The sequence below is a fragment of the Panthera leo genome, chromosome B1 (assembly GCF_018350215.1).
Source record: "Panthera leo isolate Ple1 chromosome B1, P.leo_Ple1_pat1.1, whole genome shotgun sequence".
Taxonomy (NCBI): Eukaryota; Metazoa; Chordata; class Mammalia; order Carnivora; family Felidae; genus Panthera; species Panthera leo.
The window spans coordinates 121,474,038-121,496,047 of NC_056682.1; the positions used below are offsets into that span (position 1 = coordinate 121,474,038).

Consider the following 22,010-nt stretch of genomic DNA (forward strand, 5'->3'; position numbering starts at 1 on the left):
TATTTCTTCAAATTTGTTTATCAGGAGTGACTGAAAAAACGACAGTTGAGTCCCATCATCACGGAAATGGCTTTAGGAGAAGACTGGTCAGATGAATAGTATTGCTTCCCATTTCCAACCAGTCAATAGTTGCCATTGATAAATAGACAGCCAACAGTCTGTCAAGAATGCTCAAGATATGTTATACACTACAACATGCCTGCTCACAGGGTGAAAAAGCCAGGAAATAACTCACGTGAACTTCTCGATTTCATCATGCAAGACAAGCACAAAAGCACCACCCAGGCCTCTGCGAACATTGCACAAAGCCCCCTTGAGAAAAGCTTTGGCTCCTTCATCATGAGCAGTATTCCTCCGGCAGTCAAGCATGCCTGTGTACATGATATCAGTTCCTTGGCGCCCTGACTGTACCATCACACGGCGACAAAGAGTGTCAACCTGATAGAAAGTCAACACAGCAACCTCTGTGACGGATTGTGCGATCATCCAGCCGATGGAGATGTGAGTACTCTTGGGATCTGGATGCATTCCCTTTGCAGTGTCAGATACTGAAGTAGGCAGCTCAGTAGATGAGGTTACCCTGCGCAGAAACATTAAAGCCTTTCTACAGGACCTTAATCCCATCAGATTTGTAGTTCTTAACCAGGCAGTCACGGAGGCCCCTGAATTCCCTTTCAGCTCCAGCTTTGCCCACGTCAGCTGCTGGAAGGGTATGGGCAAAATCAAAAGGAGACACAAAACACAGAGACGTAGCCCCAGAGGCGCCACCTGACCCGATTCCCTGCAAAGTAACACCAAAACTGGGTTCTCTTGTCCACACCACCCAGGAAGATCTGCTTGTATTTAACTTGAAAGGCAAAGTTAAGAGCCTGAGTGGGGAAGTATCTGATGATATTGGACAGCCAAGTTACCACACCAGAAGGACAGGACTCCCTGCTCCTTGGAGATACGAATTACACAGTCTATAATGCCCGTGTAGTGCTTATCTGCAGTGATTTGCTTGCTGGCATGTTGTACCTGCAGCAGCAGCTTGATCCTCTCGATGGGTGCTACCAAGGGGTCTTGGAGGTGGCCGCAGACACTCCACCCACCAGGAAGTCCTCGACAAAGGACACAGCAGCACTGGTCATGTTGAAAGGAAAGAGGAGGCAGGAGATGGCAGAGCAGTTCGTAAAGAGTTCAGTTGTCCCCTAATTCTACACAAATCACTACAGAGGTTTCTGGGGGAACTTGACAATTTGATTTTTAAATTTATGCAGAAAAGCAAATGGCTTTTTTAGATAAGAAAAGCCAAGGCAATGCTAAAGAAGAACAAGATGGGGACACTTGTCCTTGCACATGTCAGGACCAATGGAACAGACCAGAGGCCAGAAACAAACTCATGCATATATGGAAGCTCAATTATAAAGGAGCATGTATCACATCATCTGTGGGAAATTAAACACTTTGCAAAAGGCAAAACCAGAATAACTTTAGAAGGCAATATAGAATATTTTACAATATGGATGAAAAGAAGGATTCCTTATGCAAGACCCCAAATCACCAAGCAGTTGGGGAGGAAGGCCACATTTACCACACTAAAATTTGGGCTTTCCAGGAGTTCATCAAAAGACACTAGAAAGAACATGACCAGACAATCCAGTGTAGAAATGGAACAGGGGTAGGTCAATAAAATAAAGCAGCAAAGCAGAAATGACTCAAACTGATCACAAGCCACAAATTGAGAAAGAATATTTGCAATATAAACAATCAATAAAAGATTGTTATCCAGAATTGCTGAAGAACTCTTCTAAGGAAAAAAAGCAGAACAAAAGATACACCAGTTATTTCATAAAAGAGGAAATGCTAATGGTGAAAAAATATGTAAAAGATGTCCAGTCTCATTCATAATTAAGTCAAAAAAAAATTGAAACCAAAATCAGATGCCATTTTATGCCTCCTTGCTTTTGCAAATTTTAAAATATCTGACAATGTCAAGTGTCTTCATAATGAAGATGTTTAGCAACAGAAACACTCACACACTGCCAGTGGGAGCACAATCCGTGTGGAAAACAGTTTGACACTATGTAATAAAGCTGCACGTAACATATTCTATACCTCACAGTTTCTCTCCTGGGTATAGGTGCTACAGGAACTTTTACAGATAAGGAGACATATATAATAGTCATGGAAACATTGTTCATAGAATCAAAATCTGAAAAGAAAAAACCCAAATATCTAATTCTGAAATGGATACATAAAATACATATATATATTCATACTTTGGAATTCTGTCTATAGTAGTTAAAAGCGAACAGATCAGCAGGATGGAATCTCAAAAACCAAAGCTAGCAACCCCAATGAAAAGACAAAAGCAAGTCGTAGAAAAAACTAAGCTGCATGGTTCGTGATAATAAAGTGCAGCCCAAACTCAACAATACTGAGTGTTAGGATTCACTCATAGGCAGCAGCGCTAGTGTATTTCATTGCCAGTCTGGCTAAGCTAGAAACTACAAATCCCATTGCCAGTCTGGCTAAGCTAGAAACTACAAATCCCAGAGTTCCCTTCCCTATGTGGTTGGAGGTCAAACCTGACCAAAAAGAGGAACTTAAATAAGATACTGGAGGCAGAAGGGGAGCAGCAGCCCGTTTTCTTGGAAGGCACGTGCAGTCAAAAGTGGCGATGGTGCTGGGTTCCTACTTACACTCCTCTCCTCTCCGCAGCTGTCAGCCCTTCTATCCACTGCTGGCCCTTCGGCCAACTGCAGGCTGATGACAGCGGACTGGAAGAGGGACCACCTCGCAGAGGCCGTCCCTTCCCACCGTCTCCTGCAGCTGCCTCTTTGCAGCCCTGCTCGGTGGCCCCGATTCTTAGCCTCTCCTTGAGACGCTGGCGGGCCCATCCGCACGCAGCTTCAGAAGGCTGGTTAGTGGTTTTTCCTCCATCTTTCCTACAGTCCCTTCCAGATCTTCACTAAAGGTAAAAGGTGTTAATTCCTAGAAGAAACCCCTTATCCCACATCGCTATAAAGGTGAGCAAGGGAATATGTTGCACAAGTTTCCTCAAGTGGGGAGGAGAAAGGGCAGCATTAAGGAGGGCCACAAGGCACCTGGGTGGCTCAGTCGGTTAAGCCGCCGACTTCGGAGCAGGTCATGATCTCACAGTCCGTGAGTTCGAGTCCCGCATCGGGCTCTGTGCTGGCAGCTCAGAGCCTGGAGCCTGTTTCAGATTCTGTGTCTCCCTCTCTCTGACCCTCTCCCGTTCATGCTCTGTCTCTCCCTGTCTCAAAAATAAATAAACATTAAAAAAAAAAAAAAAAGAGGGGCACAAGGGACATCTGAGTCACCAGAATGTTTTTTTCTTAAGTTGGGTGGTGGGTACAAAGTATCCATTTTATCAATATTATTTACATTGTACGAGATATGATGTTACAATTCAGAGTTAAAAATGAAGACAAAAGTGGGTGGGGGAAATAAATAAAAGGGATTAATTAAGAGCACACGTACCTCGATGAGCTCTGAGTAATGTACAGAATTGTTGAATCATTATGTCATGCACAGTAGGAGAATATAACACTTTATCTTCATTGTACTTCAATAAAAAATATATTTTTTAAAAAAGTTAAAAAGGGACGCCTGGGTGAATCAGTTGGTTAAGTGTCCAACTCTTGACTTCAGCTCAGGTCTTGATCTCACAATTTGTGATATCTGTCGGGCTCTGTCCTGACAGTGCAGAGCCTGCTTGGGATTCTCTCTCTCTCTCTCTCTCTCTCAAAATAAATAAGCATGAAATTTTTTTTCTAATTTTTTTAAGTTAAAAAAATAGAAACATGTAGTGAGGTTTTCCAAACCAGAGAGTCCAAATCTTTAGGGAAAATCAATATGAATTTAAATGTGAGAAGGGCGCCTGGGTGGCTCAGTCGGTTGTGTCCGACTTTGGCTCAGGTCATGATCTTGAGGTCCGTGAGTTTGAGCCCCACGTTGGGCTCTGTGCTGACTGCTCAGAGCCTGGAGCCTGCTTCGGATTCTGTGTCTCCCTCTCTCTCTGACCCTCCCCCGTTCATGCTCCGTCTCTCCGTGTCTCAAAAATAAATAAACGTTAAAAAAAAAAAAAAAAATGTGAGGGAGAGAAAGAGTCTCAATGGTAAAAGGAAAAAGCAATGTGAACTCCATGGGACTTGTTCCCTGTACAGAGAGAGGAAGAAGCTGTCAGATCGAGACCAGATACCCCAGACCCTGAAGGTGAGATGACGGACTGCTCCCGAGGACAGAGGGTGGGCAGAGGGCTGATGGCGTCAGGACGGGCAGGGGGATGGCAGGGACTCTCCCCAGTAGACAGCCAGGTACTAAAAGCAGCAAGGTACCTTGATTTTAGCTGGAATGGGAGGCGTTGTCAGGAAAAGGCAGTGTGTCCCACGTGGGTGACCGCAGCCAGAAGCAGTGTTTACAATGGAAGTGCTGTCCTGGAGAGAAACTGAAAGACACAAGGTGGGATTTTTCCAAATGGCCCCTTACTGGAGAACCAGAGAGCTGGAGTGAGGGGTGGCCCTCAAATAAGGAAATCTGGGGGAAATTATGATAATAACGCCAGCAGCTACCATTTTAGGAATGCTTACTCATCTCCCTGACATCTGAGCATTGGTCCCTTCTCTTTTCTAACTAAACTCACTTCTCTGACCATCTCTTTCAGTCTCATGGTTTTCTTTTTTTTTTTTTTTAACGTTTATTTATTTTTGAGACAGAGAGAGACGGAGCATGAATGGGGGAGGGTCAGAGAGAGGGAGACACAGAATCTGAAACAGGCTCCAGGCTCTGAGCTGTCATCACAGAGCCTGACGCGGGGCTCGAACTCACGGACCGCGAGACCATGACCTGAGCCGAGGTCGGCCGCCCAACCGACTGAGCCACCCAGGTGCCCCAGTCTCGTGGTTTTCCATAGCAGCTACTGCTGATTTCCATTTCAGCCTGGATCTTTCCCCTGAACTCCAGGTTTTCATATCCAAAGGCTTCCTCGGGGCACCTTGGCTCAGTCGGTTGAGCAACCAACTTTGGCTCAGGTCCCAATCTTCCCGTCTGTGAGTTCAAGCCCCACATCCAACTGTGTGCTGTTAGCAAAGAGCCCACTTGGGATCCTCTGTCCTCCTTTCTCTGCACCTCTCCCACTTACTTTCTCTCTCTCTCTCTCTCTCTCTCTCTCTCAAAAATAAACATTTAAAAATTAAAATAAAATAAAATAAAGTCCTCCTCAACATCTCACCATGGATGTTTAATTGGCATCTCAAAGGCAACTGTCCAAAACTGAGGTCTTGACCTTGCCCACAGCAACTACCCTGCCTCCATCAACCTACCCTAGCCCCACAGTTGCACCTCCCTCCATTCTTCCCATCTCAGTAAATGAACATTACATCCTGACTGTTGCTTGGGCAAAGAACATGGCATCTGTCTTGATGCTTCTCTCTTTCACCCTATATGTGATCCCTTGGCAAATTCTGTTATTCTAGGGGCACCTGGTGGCCTAGTCAGTTAAGCATCTGACTCTTGATTTTGACTCAGGTCGTTATCTCACGGTTCTTGAGTTCAAGCCCCACATCAGGATTCTCTCTCCCTCTCTCTCTCTGCCCCTCCCCAGATTGTGCAGGATACGCTCACTCATGTGCCCTCTCTCTCTCTCTCTCTTCCTCTCTCTCTCTCAAAATAAATAAACATTATTTTTTTAATTCTGTTGCTCCAGCTACACTGGTCTCCTTAATTTTTCACTAACCCATCAGATCTGCCTCAGGGCCTTTGCACTGATTATTCCTTCAACCTGATACACTTGGTCATGAGAAAATTGCCTGGCTGGCTGGTTCCTCTGCCTCGTTTGGTCTTTACTCAAGTATCTTCTTAATGAGGCCTCCTTAATTCCCCTAATTAAAATCACAAACCAGCCCCCCAACAGTTTCCCTTTTTTCTTTGCCTTTGACAGGAACATCACCCCTTGGGTGATGTTTTAAACTTGGGGGTTTTAATTGGTAAAATAAGAATGCTAATGGCCTCTACTCACAAGATTGCTTAAAACATAAGGTAATGCATATAAGGTGCTTAGAACAAGACTCAGGGTGTAAACGAAAGCTCCATATATTAGCCATTATCATTGTTATTTCTCAGACTTATCTCCTACTGGGCTAGACTCTAGGTCTTAACGGTCTTGGGTAGACAGCATGAACAAAATTTGCTCTCATGGAATGTGTGTGCCATCAGTCTCCTGGTTGGATAAGCCAAATCTACTTCTAGACAAAGAACCCCTGGGACAGCAGTTGCCCTTTGCACCCTTCAGCCTCCACACCCCCCACTTCTCCACAGAGAAGCAGAATTTGATGGTCACAAGCCAGAAGAACATGAGCACATTCTGTGGTACATGCCATGCCTGATCCTGCTTAGACCTGTCATCTCACCAGTGAGGGCACTGGGACTTAGAAGTCTACAAAGTCAGATGAGGGGAGATCCAGGAAAGGAAATCCAAAGCCGGGTTCCAATGGAAAGTATCTGTAAGTATTTCAAATAGAGAGTGACAACCCAGGGAGTCAGTCTTTGAGACAATAAATTGCTACTGCCTAAGCATCCATTGAAAGGCCAGATCAGGAAGGAAGAATGAAAAGAAATTTGGGGAAAGCTCTCTAGAAAATATTGAATGGAAGCTCACTCAGAATTAAAATTGCATGATAGTATATACTACTTCATGATGGGACATCTTACTGTTGCAAAATGCAAAACGCTACTAAATATTGTACTACTAACATTGCAGCGTATCTATGTTGGTTGAGAACTGATAAAATCTGAAAACATAATCTGGAATGAGGGCAGAAAATAAGGTTGTGCAAATGGATTTGTAAACTAGAAAATGAAATGGCCACAGGATGGCAGTACAAGGTAAGAGATAAGGATAAGCCGTGTATTTTCTTAACCCTTGAGAGTGTTTTAAGATCTACAAAAACATCAAGTGCCTGAATATAATCTGTATAGCATTCTTAAAATTAGATTTAAAAAATCTTAAACACCAGAACTCTTTGACTAAAATCGGTTTCGAGGAAAATGATGCCCAGTTTTGGTTATGACATCTTACAGATTCTGTGCCTCCTGTATCTCTCCCTTCAAGTTCGAGCCAATATGATTACAAGTAAATTATAAGGTAACCATGTTACATTTTAAAGGGAATTCAAAAGCCTAAGGCAAACTTTCCATCTCAGTTTCCTTTGAGTTCTCGACTTTTGATGCTCGACCTCTGACTTCATCCCATTTCCAATTAAAATCATTATCTAAATCCTTTCAGGCAGTTAAGGGGCCTTGACTGTCTTTAGTTCAAAATTGTCTTCATGCCAAAGAGGCACATTCTGGGGTGGCAGATTCTATTGCCCTTCAGGGGCAGGGAATCGAAGATGAGCCTGGAAAAGTAGCAGGAAGCCTGGCAAACCTTATTAAAAATGTAGATGTCATTCTGATGGCATTAAGAAGTCACTAAAGGGGCGCCTGGGTGGCTCGGTCGGCTGAGTGTCTGACTTCGGCTCAGGTCATGATCTCGCAGTTTGTAAGTTCAAACCCCACATCGGGCTCTGTGCTGACGGCTCAGAGCCTGGAGCCTGCTTCGGATTCTGTGTCTCCCTCTCTCTCTGCTTCTCCCCTACTCAGGCTCTGTCTCCCTCTCTCCCTCTTTCAAAAATAAACATTTTTTTTAAATTTTAATTAAAAAATAAAATAAAAATAAAATAAAATAAAATGTCACTAAAACTTTTACTAAAACAGGAGTGACGTAATCACCTTGCACTCTAAAAAGATTAGCTACGGTGTGCAATGAATTGCCCACTCTGCAGCCAATCTTACCACTTTTGGGTTAAAAAACCTCAAGTGCCTTCCAACAGCCCTTAGAATAAAAAAACCAAATTTTCACTTTTTTTTACAGGGCCCTTCTAGAGCTGAGCCTGAAGGCTAACTTACCTAATCTACCTGGCCCCTAAATGCTAGTCTCTTCCTTTTTCCTGGGCATCATTCAGCCTCTCCCGGTGTTCCACTTGGGGCATTCTTGAGCCAACACCCCTCGGCTTGCCCTCTGCTTGGTGAATTCCTCCTCAACCTTCTGGCCTCAGATTAAAGACCCTCTGGGCTCCTCCGGAAGCTTTTCTCTGCACTCCCAGACTTTCCTTTCCTCTGTAATGAGATCCCAGAAGCCCAACACACTCAATATTTGAATGATTACCCGTTTAACGTCTCTGTCCCCACTAGGCTATACACTGGACAGAGGCAGAGGCTGTGGGGCCTCACGGCAGTGTGTAAAGAAGTGAGCCGCCAATGACAGCACGGAATAGACAAGCTCAGTGAGTGGATATAAACAAATGGAGGAAAAGACGCCTCCTGGAAGCACGATTCCAGTTAAAAACTATTCTAACAACGGAGAGGAGATGAAAGGGGTGGAGATGGAGAGGAATGGGCCAGCTGCAAGAGCTATTTGAGATGTACGATCGACAGGACACGAATTATATTTTATATGCTCAGCTAATTGCACTTTACCTGGCGGCTGCGTGTCTTCTCTGGCGTAGGTTTCTTCTTGCAGCCCAGCACTACCATGAAGTCCCATTTAGCTAATGCAGTGGGAGAATCGTGACCCTAAAGAATTTATGAAGCTTGAGCAGACTGATGTATCTCCTTTTTCTTTCTGGTAAGCTCCACCCTGCCCACCCCACGGCAAGGCAGAAGAGAAATCAAATGCTAATTCCTCTACTTCAGAAGATAATAGCAACTGAGACTTTGGATGAGGGCTGGGTGCCTTTTAACTTGAAAGAACATTTCCTTTCTCAATACCTCCCTTGAAATGTAATGTCTGTCCTTGAGAGATATCCTTGAGTTTAACCTAATTGGTCCATAATTGGAGGAGCCAGGATATCAGCAGCTCTCAAGACAGGACTTTCAAAAGATCCACCCCTGAGGACTCCCACGTGTCCTTAAACACAAACAGTTCTGACGGGAGTCCAGTCTTTACCTGTGACTCCAGGAGAAACACTGAGGGAATCTTCTTTATAACCCCCAGAAAAATATCTCTGACATGCTTCCAAATTTTCTACCCTCTTCAAATTTCTCTACATGTTCTTTCTTAACATGATCTCCTAAAACTCCCTTTCTACTCCCTCAAACCTATCAAACTTTTTTCTTTCTCTACTCCTTATTCTGTGCACTTTGCTTCTCCTACCAAGAATCTCGGCCCTTTTCTTTTCACCGCAGAGTTCCTGTTGAAGACCCCTCCTATGGCTGAGGAGTTTACACAGTGCACGGAAGCACCCAGCTCAAGGATTAAGTAGATGCTAATAGCAAACTTGGGCTCTTCTTACACCCACGTGGCTGCTGGTATCCCCCACCCCAGCGGGGCTTCCCCCATCTTGGTGTCCTTTGCCAGGTATCTGCTCAGAAGCAGACCCTCCTCTGGAGTGTAGGGAAGGGTAGGGAGCAGGAGCAAATAGTTTTCCCTTTTGGGGGTGGACAGGAGAAGAGCTGGGCATACTCACAGGTGAATCACTTTGTACATAAAATTAAGTATAGGGACACCTGGGTGACTTTGTCCTTAAGCATCCGACTCTTGATTTCCGGTTCAGGTCATGATTTCAAGGTTCGTGCGTTTGAGCCCCAAATCGGGGTCTGTGCTAAGTGTGGAGCCTGCTTAAGGCTTTCTCTCTCTCAAAAATAAATAAATAAACATTAAAAAAAAAAAAAACTAAGTATAGATTCCTTAAGCTCATACACTTTATATCATAAGGCCACATCAAACTTACAAATTCTATCTTAAACACTAAAAAGCGCTAAATTCAAATTTACACATCAATTTAATACGAAAATTAAAATCGTTTTACTCAATCTAAGTTGCCACATCTCATCTATTAGTACATGATGGCTTTGAGTTTGTGATATATGTATATATTGTCCTGTGCTAGGTGATGGCTCAGTTTTGTCATTTGTCACCACTCTTCTCTACTCAAACTACTGTTCTACGAAATGATCGTTTCTTCAGTGCCCAAATGATGCTACTTGGCCTTGCTTCATTTACATAGAAGTCTGCTTCTGTTTTTTCTCAGCCTGTGATGATTGAAATGGTACTGTTGGGGGCCAGCATAATTATGAACACAAACAGAAGCAAAGAAATGGAGACAGCCCTCATTTAGAAGGTGATCCAGGGGATCCCAAGTGTATGCAGATACTAATTTCTTAGATTAGCGTCAAAATGGGGGGGGGGGGAGCGTATTTTTCAATTTGTTATAGATTCTTATGATTTCTCAGAGGTCTTGAGACCCCATTGGAGAAACACAGCTCTAAGGGTATTGCTTGATGACTGTCTGTCCCAATATTCATATAACCACTCTCTTTCAGCCTTCTACATTATCACTTCCCCATAAGGGAAGCAACTGGCTCTTATCCACTTATGAGATCCAGCTTTTAGAAAGGAAGTCTATCTTAAATGTTCCCCAAAAGTTCTAAAATTCCAAGTGGCCTCTCCCTCCTGTTTCTGCACTCAAAGCATTTATTAAACTTAACAATTGACAATCCATCACTAAAACCTTTTCTGTGTATTGCATTATCTACTGTTATTATTTAATGAGTGAATGTCTGGTCTCTACTAGATTTGATCTCCACTACAACTCCCAAAGAGCAGTAACCAGAATCTTTTTTTTTATTTTTAAGTTTATTTTTTTTATTTTGAAAGAGAGAGAGCCAGAGGAGGAGGAGGAGGAGGAGGAGGAGGAGGGAGAGAGAGAGAGAGAGAGAGAGAGAGAGAGAGAGAGAGAGAGAACACCAAGCAGGCTCCACGCTGTCAACACAGAGCCCACCGTGGGGTTTAAACCCACAAACCATGAGATCATGACCTGAGCTGAGATCAAGAGTCAGATGCTTAACCAACTGAGCCACCCGGGTGCCCACAATAACCAGAATCTTGTTTTAAAATTTATTTGGATCCTCACACTATGTGGAGACATAATATTCATGCTGACTGATAAGAAAGGTTATCATTTTTATAATTTTGTGCTCTTTTTAAGACACCAACACAGGTCCTTCTGTGATGTTTCTCTATAATTCCTCTCGACTCTGCCAATAATAATCAGTCATTTACAGTGCGTCAGTTTGGATCCTCTGAGAAACAGATGCCAAAACAAGATGAGAGATGCAAGAGATTTATTGGAGGAAATGTCTGAAGGGAAACAAGCAAGAGAAGGCAGGGAGAGCCTTCAGCCCATGATAGAGGTCTGCCATCTGCAGAAAGAGAAGAAAGAAGGGATCGGGCAGGAAGAGCCTCAGAGAGAAACACAATTCTTAGAAAGTCTTAACCACCCACTGCCAGGGTAGCTCAGCCAGTAAAGTGTCAGACTCTTGATTTAGGCTCCGGTCATGATCTCACAGTTCATGGGATCAAGCTCCAGACGGAGCTCTCTCTCTTTTCTCTCTCTCTCCCTTTACCTCTCTCTCTCTCTCTCTCTCAAAATAAACACTAAAAAGAGAAAAAGAAAATCTCATGTAGCCAATGAGGCATCCCCACACCAAATGTGAGCTGGCTCTGGCATCCCCACAGTGATCAGTGATTGGCTGGGAGCAGCTGGGGGAAGTGTGACCTCACGTCTTTGCAGGGATGAATCCGAGGGGACAATGGCTGAGCTGTCAGTTCACTGTGTCTCCCACTGCAGATTCTCTTAAAGAGATACTGGCGGGGGCACCTGGATGGCTCAGTTAGCTGAGCAGATGCCGACTCTTGATCTCAGTTCAGGTCTCGATCTCAAGGTAGTGAGTTCAAGGCCCATACTGGGTGTGAAGCCTAGTTTTAAAAAAGTACCCCCATGGCTGCTACGTATAGCTTATTGTGAGTAGTATATTTTCAAGTGTGGATGCCTCTGAGGATGTTCACATACAAACTCTTGTTCAGATATCTGCATTTTAAACTTGATGGCAAATTATGAGATAAACCTTGCATTGCACATGTGAGAGATTTGGACAAAGAAGGAATTAGGGGCCTCTGATAAACGCATAAGACTCTAAAGACTTCCAAGGAAGAAAGAAAACAGTCTCCCACCTTTCCCTTCCCAGTCCTGAAGCATCTCCTCATAAAGCTCTTCATTAAGTCAAAGTATGTCACATGACAGTCAGGTAACTCTTAACTAAACAGTGCCACTCCTACAGAGAGTGAAGTTTGGGAATCGAGTATCCAACTTTTTCCCATACCAACCAATTTTGCAGAATAAGTTCCATGTCTCAACTCAGTCTTGCTTCACTGTTCGGGTACAACCACAATGTGTTCCCAATGGAGGGGGCACTCAACAACTTGAGAAAACTCAAACGTTCCGTTCAAGCCAGCCTCAAGTAAAAGTAGGGTGTCTCTGGCACATTTATGTGTGTGTGGTATGTATGTATGTAAGTATGTGTGGAGTCAGGCTACATTATAAATAATAAGAGTTTTTGAATAAATGTTTGAGAAAAATACACTAGAAATACGCGGGTTTTTTTGTTTTCTGTGGTGCGTATGTTTTCTGATAATAGCCCAAGGAGAGAAGGCGAGCGGTGTGTAGATCAGTTAGGCTGCTGTAAAAATATACCATAGGCCGGATGGCTTAAACAATAAACACTGATTTCTCACAGTGCTAGAGTCTGGAAGTCTGAAATCGGGATGCCATCACGGTAGAGCTCTTGGTGAGGACGTTCTCCCTGGTTTCTAGACAACAGGCACCTTCTTGCTGTATCCTCACACAGCAGAGAAAACGAGCTAGCTCTCTGGTCTCTTCTAAGGACAGTAATCCCATCACGAGGGCCTCACGTAAACCTAATCACCTTCCAAACGTCCCATCTCCAAACACCATCACATTGGAGGTTAGAGTTTCAACACATAAACTTGAGGGGTGTGGGAGACAACATTCGGTCCATAGCAGGCAGAACAACGGAAGAGAAGGGGCATGGAAATGTCTTTGTGTTCTTAAGGGTATCTTAGAGAAGAAGGCACACCTGAGGGGACGCCTTGTCATCAGCCTCCGAATTGACACAATTACTGAAGCTCACTCTGTTTTTGGTTTTGTTTGTTTGTTTGTTTGTTTGTTTTTTCTTTAACCTATACAGGAGCCAAGGGTGTAAAGTAAATGAGCAAGGAAGACCTGAAGAAGCATTGCTGAATACATGTGGAGGGATGGACACTGTGACAAATTCGAGAGGACTTGGCCCATTTAAATAGGACAGTGGCAGTGTAGCTTCTGTCTCATGAGAATGTAGTTTTGCCATATCCCGTAGTGCTTAAAGGAGATAGAGTAGCGTAGGTTCTCATGTGATGTCTTCTTATGATTGAATGTTGGCTTAAAAAGTTCTAGAAAACACTCTTTAGTCCAAACAAACAGGGCTACAAACCAGTCTTATTTCACAGGCCACTAAATGTCAGCCTTTCCTCTGCTGTGATGACTTTCCCAAAGATATTTCCAGTACAATGGCTTGGAAACATTTAAAGGGAGAAACTCTGGCAAGTTAAATTTTCAGACTAAAGAAAGGGGAAGATATTGGACACTGTGCCTCCTCGGTGCCCCCCAAATGTCAAAGGTACACTATGCCCCGTTTCGACTACGTCCAAGACTAATTCTGAATAGAAAACACGGTCTAAACGAACACTTTGATTTTCTGCAAGAAGCACATCCATCTTCCGTAATAATTTTATTTCGCAACACATACAAACGCGCACAGTTGTTCTTTTGGTAAGTACTCCAGTTTTATTTAAGAAGTAAACCTCTTGGCTTAGAGGAGCTTTTCCCCAGCTGGTGTATTATAAGAATGACAAGCCTTCCGGGCTCACCTTGGACCTCACATTTGGCTGGTCATGGACTGCATGTGCTGTCAGTCACCACCCCTAATTTGAAAGCGACCAGTATAAAGGAAAAAAGTAATTATCTGTTCGGGGCCTGATTCTATTGCTTAACTGCTTGAATGGCTCCAGAAAATTCCACTGGGAACCACAGGCACAGAGTGCGAGAGCATCTCATCTTTTCTGTTGAAAAGTTAAAATAGGGCATCTTATCACCATGGTTACAGAGTTCTGGGGGTAGTCCTGGTCCCTTACTAACCAAAAAGATCAGTTAAGTGACCAACAGGGAATCTGAACGGCGGCTGCACTGACATGCCGGTAACAGCAAAGGAGCCCACAGGCAACCTGAGGCATCTCGGAACTGACATGTGCCTTCACATATCAGGGAAGAAAAGTCTTAAATGTGTTTTCCACTGCGTATAATTGTAAATAGCGGTGGGAATTTGTGTGTACTTTAGCAACGAATTCGAAGTTACAAGATTCATTATAAATAGATAGAAGGATAATTTGCATTAATACTCATTACATGAATTTAAGATTAACAAAATTAAATTGAATCTGAGAGAAGCAAAATGTACAGTCTTCCCGAAAAAGTAGAAAACAAATGTGCCTATTCCGTTAACACCGAGTATCGGGTGTTAGTATTGGGTATCTTCTACGCAATAGACCTAGTGTTGGATGTGGTGGCTCATATAGCCATGAGAGGCAATATCCTCATTGCAAATTGCTCCTAAGCTAATCAGAGATTTGTGATGGAAAAATTATTAGCCAGCATAACAAGTGCTAGGTAAATGTTATCTATAAATTGTTAGAGGGCCCAAGAGGCAAGAATAATTGTTTGGGGGAATGCAGGGAAGCTTCCAAGTGGAAAGGGCATTGGGGCAGGTTGTAGATGATGGGCAGGAGAGAGCCTGTGCAAAGGTCCAGCTATGAAAGGGCGCCACCTATAGGCAGTGACAGTAAGAACCCGTTGCAACTAGAGTTCTGGAAGTCCATGACGAGGGCAGGGGAACTCATTTGAAGCCAGAATCGGCAAAACCTTTCAAACTAGATTTAATACTGTAGGCGACAAGGAGCCAGTTGGACTTTAGTCGGAAAGCAAGATGATCAGACTTGATCTCAAAAGTCTCCCCAGCCGCCATAGGGAGAACCAGAATAGTTAGAAACCTATAGGAAATATAAAATGAGCATACTGCCCTGATGTGATGTGCCAGCTTTTGTGTTGTTCAAAGCATTCTTCTTTTATTACATATGTATTCGTAAGAAAAATTTCTGAAAATATACAGATCAATTTTATAGTAGACTGTATCCATATCCCCAAGGATTTTGTGTATCACATCTCATGTGATACCTTTGTATAGTCTCTAATAAGAGAATGGGCTTAATTAACCACTTTTTCAGAATTCAGAGACCCAAAGATTTGTTCATTTGACTCTCATGCGTTTTGCATTTCAGAACCTTGAAAATATGTCCCTGCACAGAGCTCAAAGAAGTTCGGGATTATTTTAAAAACTGACAAAAGAAAAAAAAAATATATCCACAGCATTCACTTGGAAAGAAATTAATTCTGGCATCCATAATGTATTCTTAGGAAAAGAATTGCAGAAAAAGAAAAGTTATGCTATAGAATAAAAAGAGGGTAAATTCAACAACAACAAAAGGGACCCCTGTATTGTACCTCATTCCCTGGGTAACAGGAAATATTTCTTACCTTCCTCCTCCACCACCCTGACGAGTCGTGAACTCCAGACATGAAACCTAGACATTTAATCACAGCTACATTCACCACTAATCATCAATAGACGCAATCCCAGTAGCTTGTGTCAACCATGGGAGCCCCAGGCAAAAAGAATCCTCAAGAGTAACAGGAATAAGACTTCACTCAGAGCCCTGTAATAATTTCCTGCTGAGTCCACAAGAGAAGGTAACTGAATTTAATTTGTGAAAAAAGACGACTGTGACCATATATGCAAGAAACGTGCTAATCATCCACATTATCTATTGTATCTATTGTAATAATACAATACCCCATTCTCCCCATTTTACAGATGAGAGAACAGCCCTAGAGAAACCAATGTTCCTTAAGTCACATAGCTGGTAAGTAGCCCAAATAGGATTGGACCCATGACTTCTTGATTCTAAAGCTGGTCTCTCATTTGAGGAGAGCTACAAGGAGGAATTCAAGTGCCAGCTGAGTAAGACGAGTGAATTCCATAGTTTTTAGGAGACAGAGTCCCCCTGCCTGGGCTGAAGGGTCCAGGAAGACTTCCTGGTGAGGGTGGCATTTGACCTGAGTCTTATGTACTGGACAAGTCAAAAGATGATGGAAGCCCATTCCAGGTTTGAATTTAATAGCAAACATGAAAAGATATAAATCTATAAGTGACATTAAGACATAAATTTGTACCTAATTATCCACTCAGTAAACGTATTATGCACCCATTATACGTCAGATACAAATAGTGGAGATAGGGTGGTGAACAAGAAGGTTGTGTGAGGACAACTACGTTTCTTTAAAAATTGTTTTAAGCATCCCTGCCTTTCAGGCTTACTAGGTTAACTAATATAACTACAGCAAGGAGTTGGTAGAGAAGAAAAATAAGACAAGGCTGTCAATGCAATTTAGAGTGAAAGTTGTGGGATAACAAATTTGTAATTATGATGGCTCTTTTCATGTCACACCTCAATATAAAATAATTTTGATGTGGCTTACGAAGATACTATGGTAAACAGAATGAAATGTAAAACTCTGAGGAAATTGGAATGAAGAAAGAAATATATAAAAAATAAGATGAAGTCGGAGTAAAGTCAGTCAAAAAGTTGAGTACCTACTGGAAAGGGCTATAAATTTGGCTTCATATTTTCTACACTTTCTAAACTCCCCCTCCCCAAATCATCAGTTATGATTCCATAAGACAGAACAACTATTCAATTAAAAAATGAAACTTGGGGCGCCTGGGTGGCTCAGTCGGTTAAGCGGCCAACTTCGGCTCAGGTCATGATCTCACGGTCCGTGAGTTCGAGCCCCACGTCGGGCTCTGTGCTGACAGCTCAGAGCCTGGAGCCTGTTTCAGATTCTGTGTCTCCCTCTCTCTGTGACCCTCCCCCGTTCATGCTCTGTCTCTCTCTGTCTCAAAAATAATAAACGTTAAAAAAAAAATTAAAAAAAAAAAAATGAAACTTAAGGGCACCTGGATGGCTCAGTAGGTTAAGCATCCGACTCTTGATATCAGTTCAGGTCACCATCTTGGCTCAGTTCATGATCTCGCTTTTGTGAGATCAAACCCCATGTTAGGCTCCATGCTCTGTGTGAAGCCTGTTTGGGATTTTCTCTCCTTCTCTCTCTGCTCCTCCCCAGCTCCCACACACACCCTCTCCCTCTCACTCTCTTTCTCAAAATAAATAAACTTTAAAAAAAATAAAATTGAATTTAATTTCTGATAGCAGGAATAAGACTAGCTAACCTTTATTGCTTATCATTTGTGATTAGAATATGGGGCTTAATTACTTTATATGTATTTTCTTGCTTGGTGATCATAGAAACTTCACGCAATAGGTACTATCGTAGTCTGCATTTTATAGAGAAGAAACTATGCCTTAGGGAAATTAAATAAATTTCCCCAAAGCACCTAACCAATACGTGGGACTGGCAGTCTCGGGTCAAGCAAACTCTTTATTACCCCAGACCCAGGAACTGAACTGCTAGGTCATATCTGAAATAAGTTTTCCACCTAAGTCGTCAAGAAAATAGAGCAAGCAGTGAAATGCAGTGCATCTCATTTTTCAGTGAGCATATAAACCACCTGGGGATTTTAAGCTACAGATTTTGATTCCACAGATCTGGGGTGGGTCTTGAGGTTTCTAACCAGCTCTCCAGAGATACTCATGTCGTTGGTCCAGACCACACTGCAACTCGCAAAGCTGTAGCAAATAATATTTCTACAGATTCCGGGGGGTTATATATTACAGCATCTCTCAAAGGAAATGGATGGCCTATAACCAAAGCATTTCAAGAAAAGCATCGTTTTTAAAAAGCAAAATTAGGGGCGACTTGGTGAATCAGTTGGTTAAGTGTCTGACCCTTGATGTCAGCTCAGGTCATGATCTCGTAATTCTTGGGGTCAAGCCACATGTTGGGCTCTGTGCTAACAGCATGGAGCCTACTTGGAATTCTCTCTCTCTGCCCCTCCTCTGCTTGTGCTCTCTCTCTCTCTCAAAATACATAAACTTTAAAAAAAAAAAAAGCAAAATTATGCAAGGAATGTACTACTGGAATGGTTTGGCCTAACCAAGAAATTTAAAGTATCTAGAGAAAAAAAAAATGGGTATTCTATTAATAATATACCTTATGGTCATACTAGTCTGTATTTAATTGCAACAAAACTGTAATGAATCCCAGCAACTAGAGACAGGTACTGATGACTAGATCTCAAGGAGGTGGGTGTTAAGTGCTAATTACACATATGGCTCTGGTTTACTTCAAGAAAGTAAAAGGGGCCAAAGCAGAGGGAGGCTCAAAAGGGAAATGGCCTCAGATTTTCGGGCCTGGAAAACAGATTTTGGTAAAATAACTGCTACATGGCAACATCCAACATCAAGAACCTCTCTTTTTCAATTAACAAAGGATGGGAGAGAGCTTCTGAGACGACTGTTTCACAGCCTACAATTTTATAACAAAATTGCATCCGTTCAATTGCTAGTTTGCTTTTAACTTCAAACCTGTTGCCAAGGAAACATCAATATCTAAGCACGTTCGAGGCAAATCTTTCTTCCTGTTTTTGAAGTGAATCGGTAGCAAGGTAACAGCAAATTATAGAGTTTCACTAATCCAGGAGTTAGTTGGATTTAATCCCAATCACTGCAGCCTTGATAAATCAGGTGGACCTTCTCCTGCCTCAGTTTCTTTACCCATAAAGTGACTATGATTATACTGTTGTACTCTCTCACAACTTACTTCTGCGGCATAATCCCTTTATCTAATGGACACTTTGCCATCTTATGATGCGTGGTCAGGAATCTCCAGATTCAAAGGCTTCTGTGTGTTTACACTGGGAAGGAAGGGGACTACGAACCCGCATTTTCTCTTCAGGAACGCAAAGTCAATACTCAACTTGCCAAAAGGAACTAAAGCAATGTGAGAGCAGAAGGAAATTTTTATTGTTTTTCTTCCAAGTTTTACTTAAATTCCAGTTAGTTAACATACAGTTTCAGCTATAAGATTTAGTGATTCATCACTTCCTTACAAAACCCAGTGCTCATAACAAGTGTCCTCCTTAATGCCCATTACCCATCTAGCTCAACACCCTCCAGCAACCTTCAGTTTGTTCTCTGTAGTTTAGAGTCCGGTTTTTGGTGTGCCTCCCTCTTTCCCCCCACCCCCCATGTTCACCTGTTACATAGAATGAAGTTTTTAAAAATCCCATCCCTGCAACCATTATGTGGTTCAGGTTTCTCAGTTTCATGGTGCTTCAGAACTAAAAGCCAAGGAAAACCTCAAGCTGAGGTGTGTCTAACAAGGTTCTTCTGGGTCACTGGTTCCTAGGTGGAAATTCTCACAAATGGACAGATTCAGGTAGCATGCCTTGGAAGCTTATGCAATTTGAAGGCTCTTTCTAGAAACAAATGCAAACTTGTGAATCCCAAAACAAGTACAAGTGTATCAAGGAATAAGAAAAGAAATCACAACAAATAACAAATTGAAAACTGACAAACGCTGTCAACATCCAGGAAAATAACGTAATTTTATTAACTTCCTGACACACCTTCTATTAGCCTTTTTTTTTTTTTATTGTTCTTTGCACTTCATGCCCTTTGAGCAACTTTTTGTATGACAATTATTTTATAATTTCCATAGAGAGAATGGACTTCAGTATCTCCAGAAGCAAGTTTGTTCAAAATATATCGATAGTTTAGAGAAGCTTCTTTCAACGTCACGGCTCCTTACTCATAACTTCATATAAATTTTTAAGATTGTGGTCAGTACTGGGAAGGCTTTTATCAAGTGTTTCAACATGTGAGTTCTAGGGCTTGGGGGAATTTTCTACCAGTTACATCGAGTTGCGTACATGTCAAACCATTTCCTCCTCTGCCAGCCACATGCCTCTGACGCTGGGTACAATGCACACATTCAGCAGCTTGACCACACCTCTGACCTCGCACCTAAGCAAATCACCGTGGGAGCTGCTTTTTCTAGAAGTCATTCCAACACCAAGACAGCTAGCGAGCAGTAACTCACTTGTGTAGAAGTGCGGGTCAAATGTATCCCATAAACCCAAACAAAACAGATTCCCAGACTCAACTTTCCCATCACTGAAACCCAAAAATGCCTCCAGTGCCCCCATGCCAGTTGATGGGAGGGCATGCGATAGAAAGCAAGTCAAAATGGGAGAAAGTGATCCTAGCCAACTGCAGTTAAAATATCTTATTGTGATTACAAAATATCTTCCTTTGACTCCCTGCTAGTGAGGCCCTGAAGCGTAAACAGCATTTGCTTCATTGTAAGTCCACTTCTGACAGAAAATGGCTCTTCTCTCATTTTCTCATGCCAGGCAACTTTAATATACTCTCCATCAGTTTGTCACTTCGTGCAAAGAGTGCCAGGTGCCTTTTTGTTTTTAAGTTTCTTTATTTATTTTGAGAGGGAGAGTGAGAGCATGAGCAGGGGATGGGGTACAGACGGAGGGAGAGAAAGAATCCCAAGCAGGCTCCACACTGTGAGTGCGGAGCCTGATGCAAGGCTCAATCCCATGACCATGAGATCATGACCTGAACTGAAATCAAGAGTCAGACACTTAACCGACTGAGCCACCCAGGTGCCCCTGTTCTTGTGCTGTTTTAAAGATTAGTTCATGACGAGGCGCCTGGGTGGCTCAGTCAGTCGAGCATCTGACTTTGGCTCAGGTCATGATCTCGAATGATCTCATGGTCTGTGAGTTCAAGCCCCAAGTGAGGCTCTGTGCTGACACCTCAGAGCCTGGAGCCTGCTTCGGATTCTGTGTCTCCCTCTCTCTCTGCCCCTGCCCCGCTCATGCTCTGTCTCTCTCTCTCTGTCAACAATAAGTAAACATTAAAAAAAAAAAAAAAAAAATTAGGTCTCTTGCAGCAACGGGAGTGGGAGCACCAGTCGCCGAGCTCGAGGCAGAACTCCACAGATCACTTTAAGAAATGGGCAGACAAGCCAGACATGGGGGAAATCGCCAGCTTGGATAAGGCCAAGCTGAAGAAAACAGAGACGCAGGAGAAGAACACCCTGCCGACCAAAAGGACCATTGAGCAGGAGAAGCAGAGCGAAATTTCCTAAGAACCTAAAGGATTCCCCACCCCTGTCATCTCTGAGACACCCTAGTCGTGGAGGAAGAAGAGCCACCTGCAAGATGGACACGAGCGACAAGCTGCACCGTGAACCTGGGCCCTCCGTGCCGATGCCACCAGCCTGCGGGTCTCTGAGCCCACCCTCCTGGCCCCAATCGGACTGCCAAATTCTCCAGTTTGCCCTGGGATATTATAGCAAATTATTTGTATGATTCATGAAATTAAAACACACCTCGTGGCAAAAAAAAAAAAAAAAGAAAGAAAGAAAGAAAAATTAAGCATTAGCTCCTGTCACCCTCACAACAAACTGGGGGCCAGTTATTATTGCAGAGCTGAGGAAACTTGGGCTCTGAAAGGTGAAGTCATTTTGCTCAAGGTTGCAAAACTAGCACAAAGCTGGTACACGTGCAAGTGTGCGATCTTGTTTTCTTGAGAGAAAAGCATGAGCTTAAGGCAGAAGAACAAGAGGATTTACTATGCTTTCTTTAGCACCAGCAAAACAAACAAAAAACATGGAGAGATCTCAAAGTCTCGCCAAGAAGCTAAAGTGCTGCGTCAACACCTTCTAGTAGTAAGTTGGACCCTAGGCTGGGAATCCAAACAGTTCACTCAGGGGCACCAGGGTGGCTCAGTCGGTTCAGCGTCTGACCCTTGATTTCAACTCTGGTCAAGATCTCAGGGTTTGTGAGTGCCAGCGCCCCCCATCCCAGGAGACCCCACGTTGAGCTCCAGGTTGACAGTGGGGAGCCTGCTTGGGATTCTCTGTCTCTCTGCCTCTCTCTCTCTCTCAATAATTAATAAGTAAACATTAAAATTTTTTTCAAAAAAATAGTTCATTCAGATATTAGTGCTGCCTTTGGGTAACTTGTGTAAACCATTCACC

General features: G+C 43.0%; 1 pseudogene; it reads right to left on the minus strand.

The window, feature by feature from the left end:
• Positions 1-231: 231 nt before the first annotated feature.
• Positions 232-1,130, minus strand: LOC122217058 (annotated as a pseudogene).
• Between the last annotated feature and the right edge of the window lie 20,880 nt (positions 1,131-22,010).